Source organism: Spinacia oleracea, chromosome 4 (assembly GCF_020520425.1).
Source record: "Spinacia oleracea cultivar Varoflay chromosome 4, BTI_SOV_V1, whole genome shotgun sequence".
Classification (NCBI taxonomy): Eukaryota; Viridiplantae; Streptophyta; class Magnoliopsida; order Caryophyllales; family Amaranthaceae; genus Spinacia; species Spinacia oleracea.
The window spans coordinates 172,846,007-172,855,292 of NC_079490.1; positions in this window are offsets into that span (position 1 = coordinate 172,846,007).

Below are 9,286 nucleotides of genomic sequence, written 5' to 3' on the forward strand. Positions count from 1 at the left end.
TCGTTAACGATAAATAAATAAATTTTCGTTTATAAATTTATCGTTTTAAAATAAATCGTAAAAATGTTTAAAATAACGAAATTTGATTATTCGTAATTATTTAAAACGAAATCAAGCTAATAAATAATTTTTAATTTTAATAAATCAAGTTTAAAAATTTCGGGATGTTACACTCTTACCCCCTTAGAAAAAGTTTCGTCCTCGAAACTTGAAAATTAGACGTATAAAATGATTGTTGAAAATCGAAAACATTTGAACAAAAGTATGATATTATATTTTAAAACCAAGATCTCACAGTTTCATTCAAATTCCGACAATGTCTAGCTTCCATTCCGCCATCTTCTTTGATGACTTCGCTTCAACTCGAGACCTAGAATCGAAGAGTAAAGAATACAAAAAGGGAAAAATTATATATTGATCCTTAATCGTCATTAAGGTCAATTACATTCCGCCATCGTTTTTCGTATCCCCACTTTACTTCATAAAATAGGATCGAGGAGCAAAGAACATAAAAGGGGCAAACTTGTTAGCATAGACTAGGCTCCCATTTTACTTTGTGATATCCCGTTTGAAAATATTTTCCACTAAAAATAGTAATTTTTAATACAAAATTATATGTAATGAAAATAAATATTTATCTAACAATTATAATAGCCAAGTAATTTGTAAAAATCATTTATTATAACAATCTCGTACTCTGAGCTCAGGAAAACTTCCATCGAAGACGGCTTCCTTGTATGACGATTAGATTACCAATACAATCATACCAGCATAAACATATTCCACAAAGCATATCATAAAGACATAATTGAAAATTTCACATTCAACATAAGCATAACATTCATATCATAATCATTTGATCTAACACACGAGCATGGTTGATTCATAACACGTTTACATAAAACATCGCGATTCGTACATTATATCATTCTTAGGCGACTAATTGCGTTTTCGTTTGTTCTTGAGCTTCTTTGCTGTAGTAATCTTGTCGTTGACTTTCTTTATTCGATTAGTTTTGATTTCGATCTCCGATCTTTTCTTCTACGTTGGATAACTTCGTTGACTACGTTCGTTGCGGGGGTTTGGGTCCAATCACGTGACTAGAAATATATCGTTAGACATACGACTTCGTTACTCATCCTTAATATTTTAAGTCAGTAAATCTCGTATTTTGCAGATAATGCTAAGCCATCAAGCGTGCCTAGCTCCTAGAGAACTTAGTTCAGACTACCTGGTTCCATAGACATGTCATTTTTTCGACGTTCTATTCTCAATTACATTGCATTCCTCAATCATTCATAATTCTCTTCGATTCCATAACATTCATTGATATCATCAACCTAATAGACAAACTAATTCTCAATAACTTATTTTGGTAAGGTCCTGGAAAATTTATATGCAAACCCACTTTCATATTTTCACCATAAATCATGCTCGATTTCACATAATATTCTTGCATAACCTTTAAAATTTCTAGCTTAGCTTCCTTAATAGAGGCATATCAATCATCATTTAGATAGTAGACTTTTTTTACTTATAAACACCAAAATATTCATCATGAATAACACAGGAAGATAACCCTAAAATCAATTTCATTCTTAACTTGAACACTTTAAACCTCGAATAACCTTTACTTAATTAATGATCCACTACTCACGAAATACAACCTTATGCTCGTTTGGTACTCTAACATTAATATCACCCTTAAAGATTTCATAACCATAAAACTTCCTCAAAACAATTCATATCCACAAATTCTTTGAGTTCGCATCGTGCTTAACTTAACTTCTTCCAAGAAAACAGTAATGCTTAAACTTTGCCTAGTCTGTCTAGGGTAGGAAACTCGATAAACATGAAATCAAGGGAAGTTTGATTCCAGAGTGAGAGAGATAAATTAAAATAATATCAGTATTGGCGTCATCTTCGTCTTTCATCATGTAAGCTCTTACGTATGTTGGTGGTCGTGATAGAATATGATTAACCTTAGCATCGTTGCTCCGTCTGTGATCGATCGAGGTTGCTCCTCCGGTATTCGTGAAAGGTGGTTTAGCACAGTCTTTGATGAAATGATCTTTCCTCCACATCGATAACACGTATTCGTTTCTGCAAGATACTTGCTTCCTATTCGTCGGGCATTGCAAAGTTTCGAATAGTTGATCTATCTTGTTGATCCATTCTTCAAGTTCCATCGAATCGGGCTTGTCTTCATAGATTGGTGGATTCGAGGGTGAAATTTTCTCCTATAGTGACGCATTTTCGTTTGCTTTAGTTTCTTTCGTTTGCCGAGAATCTTTGACTAATTCAGTTAACATCGTACTTGCCGTTCCTAATCGTTCCAACATCTCTTGTGGTCTTCCATAGATTGGTCTTCATAAATATCATCATGGAAAACATCATTGTAGACGACGTCGTCGTGAATGTTGCGCTTGTGAGCTTCGTTCGTGGCATCGTTAGTAACCTCGATAGTCGATATTTCGCATAACATATTCAATCAAGAAAACATAAATACCAGAAGAATAAATCCCTTTAATCCCGTTCCTACACTCACACTCATTCCATTTTAACTTGACTTGATTTTAACATATTCTTTTTAACTTATTCCTTAAAATTCTTTGCTTAAAGCCTATTGAATTCTATTCCGTGCAAAACCCGTAAGGTTTAGCACTTATGATCCAGAACCTTGGCTCTGATACCAAACTGTAACACCCCGACTTCTAAACACCATTAATTAGGTTAATTATCTTTAATTAGCAGCGGAAACCCTAATTTAGTCGGAGCGTTACTGCGGTATCTCCCTCGTAGGAAATACAAGGCGACATAACCTTTTTAAATTACTACATAAACTTTAATAATAAATACTTCTAGCATTGATTAAACATTTATATTAAAAATCTAACTCAATACTTGAAAATAAACTTAGAGTTTAGTTAATACATCCATTATTACTCGTGAGACATAGTTATCTTTACTAAACATCGATCGTGAATTTGATGGTTGCATCCTCACTCTAAGGCATCACATGATCTTCTTCGTACCTAAAACAAAAGCAACATCGTGAGCCGAGGCCCAGTAACATACTACCCTAACAGCGTAAACTCATTTCAATTCATTTTATTTACTTTGCAATCAGGGAGAATAGAATATAGTAAAAACACTTTCATAAATGCATTATAATAAAACATCATTTATAACTTGAAACTTTAATAGTTCCCATTATCTTTCATAAAACCTTCATTTTACTTGGTAACTGACAAGTTAGCCTTGTGGGACGTTTCCCACCTTGCGATAGTCCTCAAGGAGCACTCTCCCTTGTTGGACATACGCCCGTACCTAAATAGTTTCTCTTTTAGCTTGCGGTAACCCTCAAGGAGCACTCTCCCTTGTTGGGTGTCCCGCGGTACGGTGGTACGTGCACGACCTAGAAATAGTAACCCCACTAACTGCCAGAACCTGTTACACTTTTATTTATCATGTTTCGTATCTTATTCGTAACTCATAAACATCATTCTTATAAAATCATTCATAAACACATTTAAATATCATCATTCATAAAACACACTTATAAACATATTTCATATCCCACAATCCAATAAAAACATATCATTATAAACATATTTCATAATCTCATAAAGCACAGTTCATAAGGGGATTGTGGGTGTTAGCAATAGATGTTACCTCAACCGTAGTTTATACTTCCTGTTCGATGGATCGTTCGTCCTGAGCTCCAAGTCCGATTTCTTTCAGAATATTAAATCATTGAATTAGTTATTAAAACGAGAATAACCTAAAATCGATATTTTATAAATAAGAAATTTTATAAGTAAAGAATTTATAAATAACGAATTTTAATAGAAAAATATAATTTCATATTTTACTGAAAATATTATTAATCAAAATTTTAATCAAACTTTCTTTTGGATATATATATATATATAACATAAATCGATTTTCATAAATATTATTTAAATTTCGTTTTGTTAAATAAATCTAGTAATTTATTTTAGTAAATTCAATAATTAAACCTGAAAAATAATAACGATTTATTAGTACACAATTAAATTTATCAAACTTTATTTATTTTAAAAAAAAGTGAGTGTTATTAATTATGTGGAAAAATCTGTTCATAAAAATCATATGCCACTTACCCCATAGCCCAAATAAAAATTGGGCCAGCTTAAATTAATTTGGGAAACCAAAGTTTCAATTGAAACTTGGTTCCTGGAATTGAAAGCGCGGGGGAGCAACGAGGGACAGGGGAGAACGAAGAGGACGGAGGGGAAGGTGGTGACCGGAGGTCTGGGCGGCGACGCAGCACGGAATCGCGCCAGAAGGCGACGGTGGTTGTTTGCGGCGGCAGAACACGAGAAAAGGAAGGGGAGACAGCACGAACAGGGGCGAAAACAAGGATAAGAAACAGGGGATTTTGTGCGGTGTTGTGGCGGTGGAAGTGGTGGTTTGCCGGCGATGGAGGAAACGAAAACTAACTCGACCGTCGAGTGAGATGGCTGTGGGTGGTGGTCGCACCACTGGTGGTGCGCCGGAGGAGAAAAAAAAGGAGACAGGGGGAGTGCGACAAAGGAGAGAGCAGGGGAGGGGAAAAAGTATGGTGGGGGTGCGGTGGTGGTCGAGTGGTGGTAGAATGGGGTTGGGGTGGTTGAGGTGGTGATAATGGTGGCAGGCGCTGGAGGCAGACGGTGGTTCTAGTGGTTGTCGATGGTGGTGATGGTTCGAAGCAGAGAAGAGAATGAAAATTGAAATTTGGTTTTGATTTCTGATGTTGAATTCTAATTGGAATTAAGACTGATTTGTATAGTCAAGTAGAGTGAAAGAGAAGCTGAAATCCTTGAGGAGCAAGGCATGAATCAAGACTGAATTGAGGGAAGGAGAGGAATGAAGAATTTTCTTCATTCTTGCAATGTACGTGGAGAGCAAAGAGAAGAGGAAAAATGGAATTTTAATTTTCTGAGGGCATTTTTGTAATTTTACATAGTTGGAATAAATTCAGAAATTTGATTGCCATTTTTGGAAACTACTAAAAATAGAAATTTATAGCTAAAATAATTCTTTATAAAAATATCGTTAACGATAAATAAATAAATTTTCGTTTATAAATTTATCGTTTTAAAATAAATCGTAAAAATGTTTAAAATAACGAAATTTGATTATTCGTAATTATTTAAAACGAAATCAAGCTAATAAATAATTTTTAATTTTAATAAATCAAGTTTAAAAATTTCGAGATGTTACACCACATGTCACATAAACTTGTTTATAATAGTATAGATGTTTTGTAATAACTACGAAACGTAAAAATAATGCATTTGTATGTGATTATAAATCCGCTTTAAGACCAACTTTTAAGTCCAGAATACAGACTCCACCCAAGCACGAATATGGATCACCCCGGCTTACGTATGTAAGCTAGAACGGAAAAAACGAGATTTGAGAGACTATGTCTTTCCTCCTTTGATGAGGTGTCAACCTCTTGTTTTTAAATGAAAATGATCTATACCTAGTATTTAAAAAGGAACACCATATATTATTAGAAGACATATGATATCTCATTATTAGAAGCCATGTGGCATCTCTCATTTTATCCATCATTTTGTTTTGTTTTATTTTTTTCCAATTTTTCTTTATTATTTCTATGATTTACAACTTCTAATGCCTCTTCCACTCCATTTTTCTTATTCAAAATCAAGTTATTACTAGTCTAATATACTCATTAGTCTCTTCTACTCCACCCCTTTAACATCCAATATTTATTCAACATATAATTTTTATATTTTTCCAACCTTCAAATTACACCTCTATTTAATTCATATATTACCAAAAATCAGAAGTACTCACCAATTAAAACTTCAAAAGACATATGAACAACCACTATACAACCGCCCGTTCTATGAACGGGCTCAAAAGCTAATTCATTAATAAAGGGAAATTTTGTGAAACACTACCTTTAAGTTTGGTGGTTTTGTGAATTGCTACCTTATAAAAACTTTTTTTAATTTAACTACCTTATAAGTTTGGTTTGTTTGACTAACACTACCATTTGACGTTTTTCGTTAATGTTTTCCGTCGTGTATTTCTTTTATTCTTTTAAATATCTCTGTTCATTTGTCATTTTGTGCATTTGCCATATTAAATAACCGTTGTAGTGGAGTCCAAAGACGTAAAACATTAACAAAAAACGGCAAATGGTAGTGTTAGTCAAACAAACCAAACTTATAAGGTAGTAAAATATAATTTCCTTTTTAAAAGGTAGCAATTCACAAAACCACCAAACTTAAAGGTAGTGTTTCACTGAATTTCCTTAATAAAGAGTCATACGATATCTAGAGAAATATAGGTCTAATAAATACATAATAAATTGAATCAAATAAAGGTTTTTTTCATCAAAACTATGATCGTTGAATAGATCTTGCACTGCAGAACGTCTCCCGTATACAACGCTGGAACATGCAGCCTTTTCAGAGAGAAGGTCTAACGATTTGTTGTAGCCGCGAGGATGATTTCCACTTGATTCATCTGAATGTGCTCATAAAATTGATATCCGTTGCGATCACGCATAAAACATTACCAGCTTAACAGGCCAATTCTACATACATCCACTATACGAATGAACGACAAACCAAACGTACATACTAAAACTAACTCCACCACAGGGAGACTAACGGACAAGAACGAACTCCGCCCATATTGTGAAATTTATTGAATTTAAGAGACAATAGATGAATTAATTGAAGACAAAGGGTCGGAAAATAGTATAACTTCCGAAGAAATTACACTATTTCCGGCCAATAAAATAAACCCTAGAAAAAGAGAGAGGGAGACAAAGCGGCGAGAGATATTGATGGGGCGTAAATTAACCTATATTCCTACTTCCTCTGTTCTTTTTTACATGACACAATCTAATTTTTGTCACTATTTATATAATCTACTTTGACTATAAATTGTGATATACTTACAAAAAAAAGGGTAACTTGGGGTTTTGTTATTATCGTCTCATTGTATATATTTATAATATTATTTTTTTATAATTTTATTCATTATTAATTAAATATTAAATGATTGAAATATCGCATTAGCAAATGTGACAAAAAAATGTCATCTAAATAAGAACGTGTACATCAGAAATCAATGGACGATTTTTTTTTGGTGAGACGCAAAATCATAATATTACTTCTTTACATCAATGCATCGAGTGAAATTCTCTTACGGAGTATCAATTTTTCGTCTGTGATAAAGTTACATTATAGAGTATAAATATGTTTATTTAAAGAGTTACTTACAAATATTTTTTTACAAATTGGTCGAATTCGTACTTAAATTTTATAAATTTTGGATAATTATTACAGAGTAATGATTCATATTATTAAATAACATAAAAACGTAATTATTAATATAAGAACTAAATAATGATTGCTTTATTAATTTATATTTTATTAACATTTACAATCAACTATTATCAATATTTTAATGATTAAAAATTTAGTAATAATCTAATAACCTTTAAATAAGGTACTATAAGTTCCTTTAAGTTAAATAAGGTCTTATAAGTTAAATAAGGTCCTATAAGTTCAGATAAATTCAGATGTTATGGTCATATAAGTTGAAGTGAACACGAGGAAGTAAAAACCCACATCAGATACTACGTACATATCAGCCAACAACAAGACAAAATAGGGAAAGGACAAGCACTAAATGATAAAGTACTGATGGACAAAACACAACAATCAAATTGAGCTTTTTAAGTAAAAAATGACGTTTTTAATGTGAAAAATGACGTTTTTAATGTGAAAAATAGCGTTTGTTTTTTAAAAATTGTATTTTTATGTCTCTAATATGTTTTTTTCTAATACATCTCCGAATGTCGCCTCGCCGTTCTCAAGAGAACACACCCTTAGTTAAATTTGATTTTGTCGAACTTTTTGCGAGAAACTACGTTATATAAAAATCTTGTAGTTTACTAGTACTTCCTCAGCTTATTAATAGATGATTCATATTGGTTTGACACAAATTCTTATTTGCAATTACAATAAATATTATACAACGGAATAAAGTTAACTTAAAATATTTAAAAGTTACCAGATATATATACTTTCTCCGTTCCGGAAATATCGTACCATTTTGTTTTTTTACACTATTCACACTACAACTTTGGCCATTTTTTGTGATACGTACGTAAGAAAATTGTAGTAATGTGGGGTCATGTTAGATTCGTATCGATATATATTTTCTAATTATTATTTTTTTATAATTTTTACTTGCACACGATTTGAGATTTTAAGAGTCCAATTAATGGGTTAGAAGAGTAAAAGTCAACTATAGTGCGATAATTCCGGAACGGAGAAAGTATATAGTTATCTACTTCGGATTTATTTAGTGATAAAATTTTTCATTGTCAAAAAAATTATTTGTTCAACATCACTGATATGATTTTATAGGCTAGTTTTTTTCAAAAAAAAACTTGCCCGTGTGTAACCAAAAGCTAATTAGAAAAATGTAGAATGGATCATTTCTAAAATCTAAACACCGAAAATTACAAAAATGACACATTTGGAGTGATAAGAGAGCTGTACTGCATTGTGTAATGGCGTGCTGCGCTACATCCTATTGTTGCTTTTATTACTCTAAAAGAGTTATTATGCTTTTTTGTCATTTACTGTTTTCATCTTTTGTCTGCTTGCACTGCATCCACTATATGTATATTGTATGTGGTAATGTGGTATTATGCAAATCAATCAATGAGAATCAGTGCTTTTCCTTCTCTCAAAATCAATTCTCCCTGACATTTGTCATCATGGTACCATAGTCACGGTTCTAATTCCTGGAAGAGAGAAAGAGTTGTATTCAAAAATCATTTTTTGTGGATTTTCAGAATTTCCAAAATCAGTCCTTTTAATCAATTTCTGGTCCTGATTGATATGTTATATTGATATGTTAGTAGAGTTTATATTGATATGTTAGTAGAGAGGCTGATTATTGGGAGAGAGGCCGATGTTTCTGTTGTCAGCATTGTTGGCATAGGAAGTTTGGGGAAAACAACTCTTGCTCAACTTATCTTCAATGATCAGATAATTCAACAAGAATTCACTTTGAAGATGTGGGTTTGTGTCTCTAATGATTTTAATCTCAAAAATCTTCTTGATCAAATCCTAAATTCTGCAACAGATTATGAAACTCATCAGGGTGTCAGAGAGTTGCAAAAGCTCCAGAATGATCTTTATTGAAGCAAGGCCATATGAGCCATAATGAAGCCCAATCAAGTGTACTAAAATGTTAA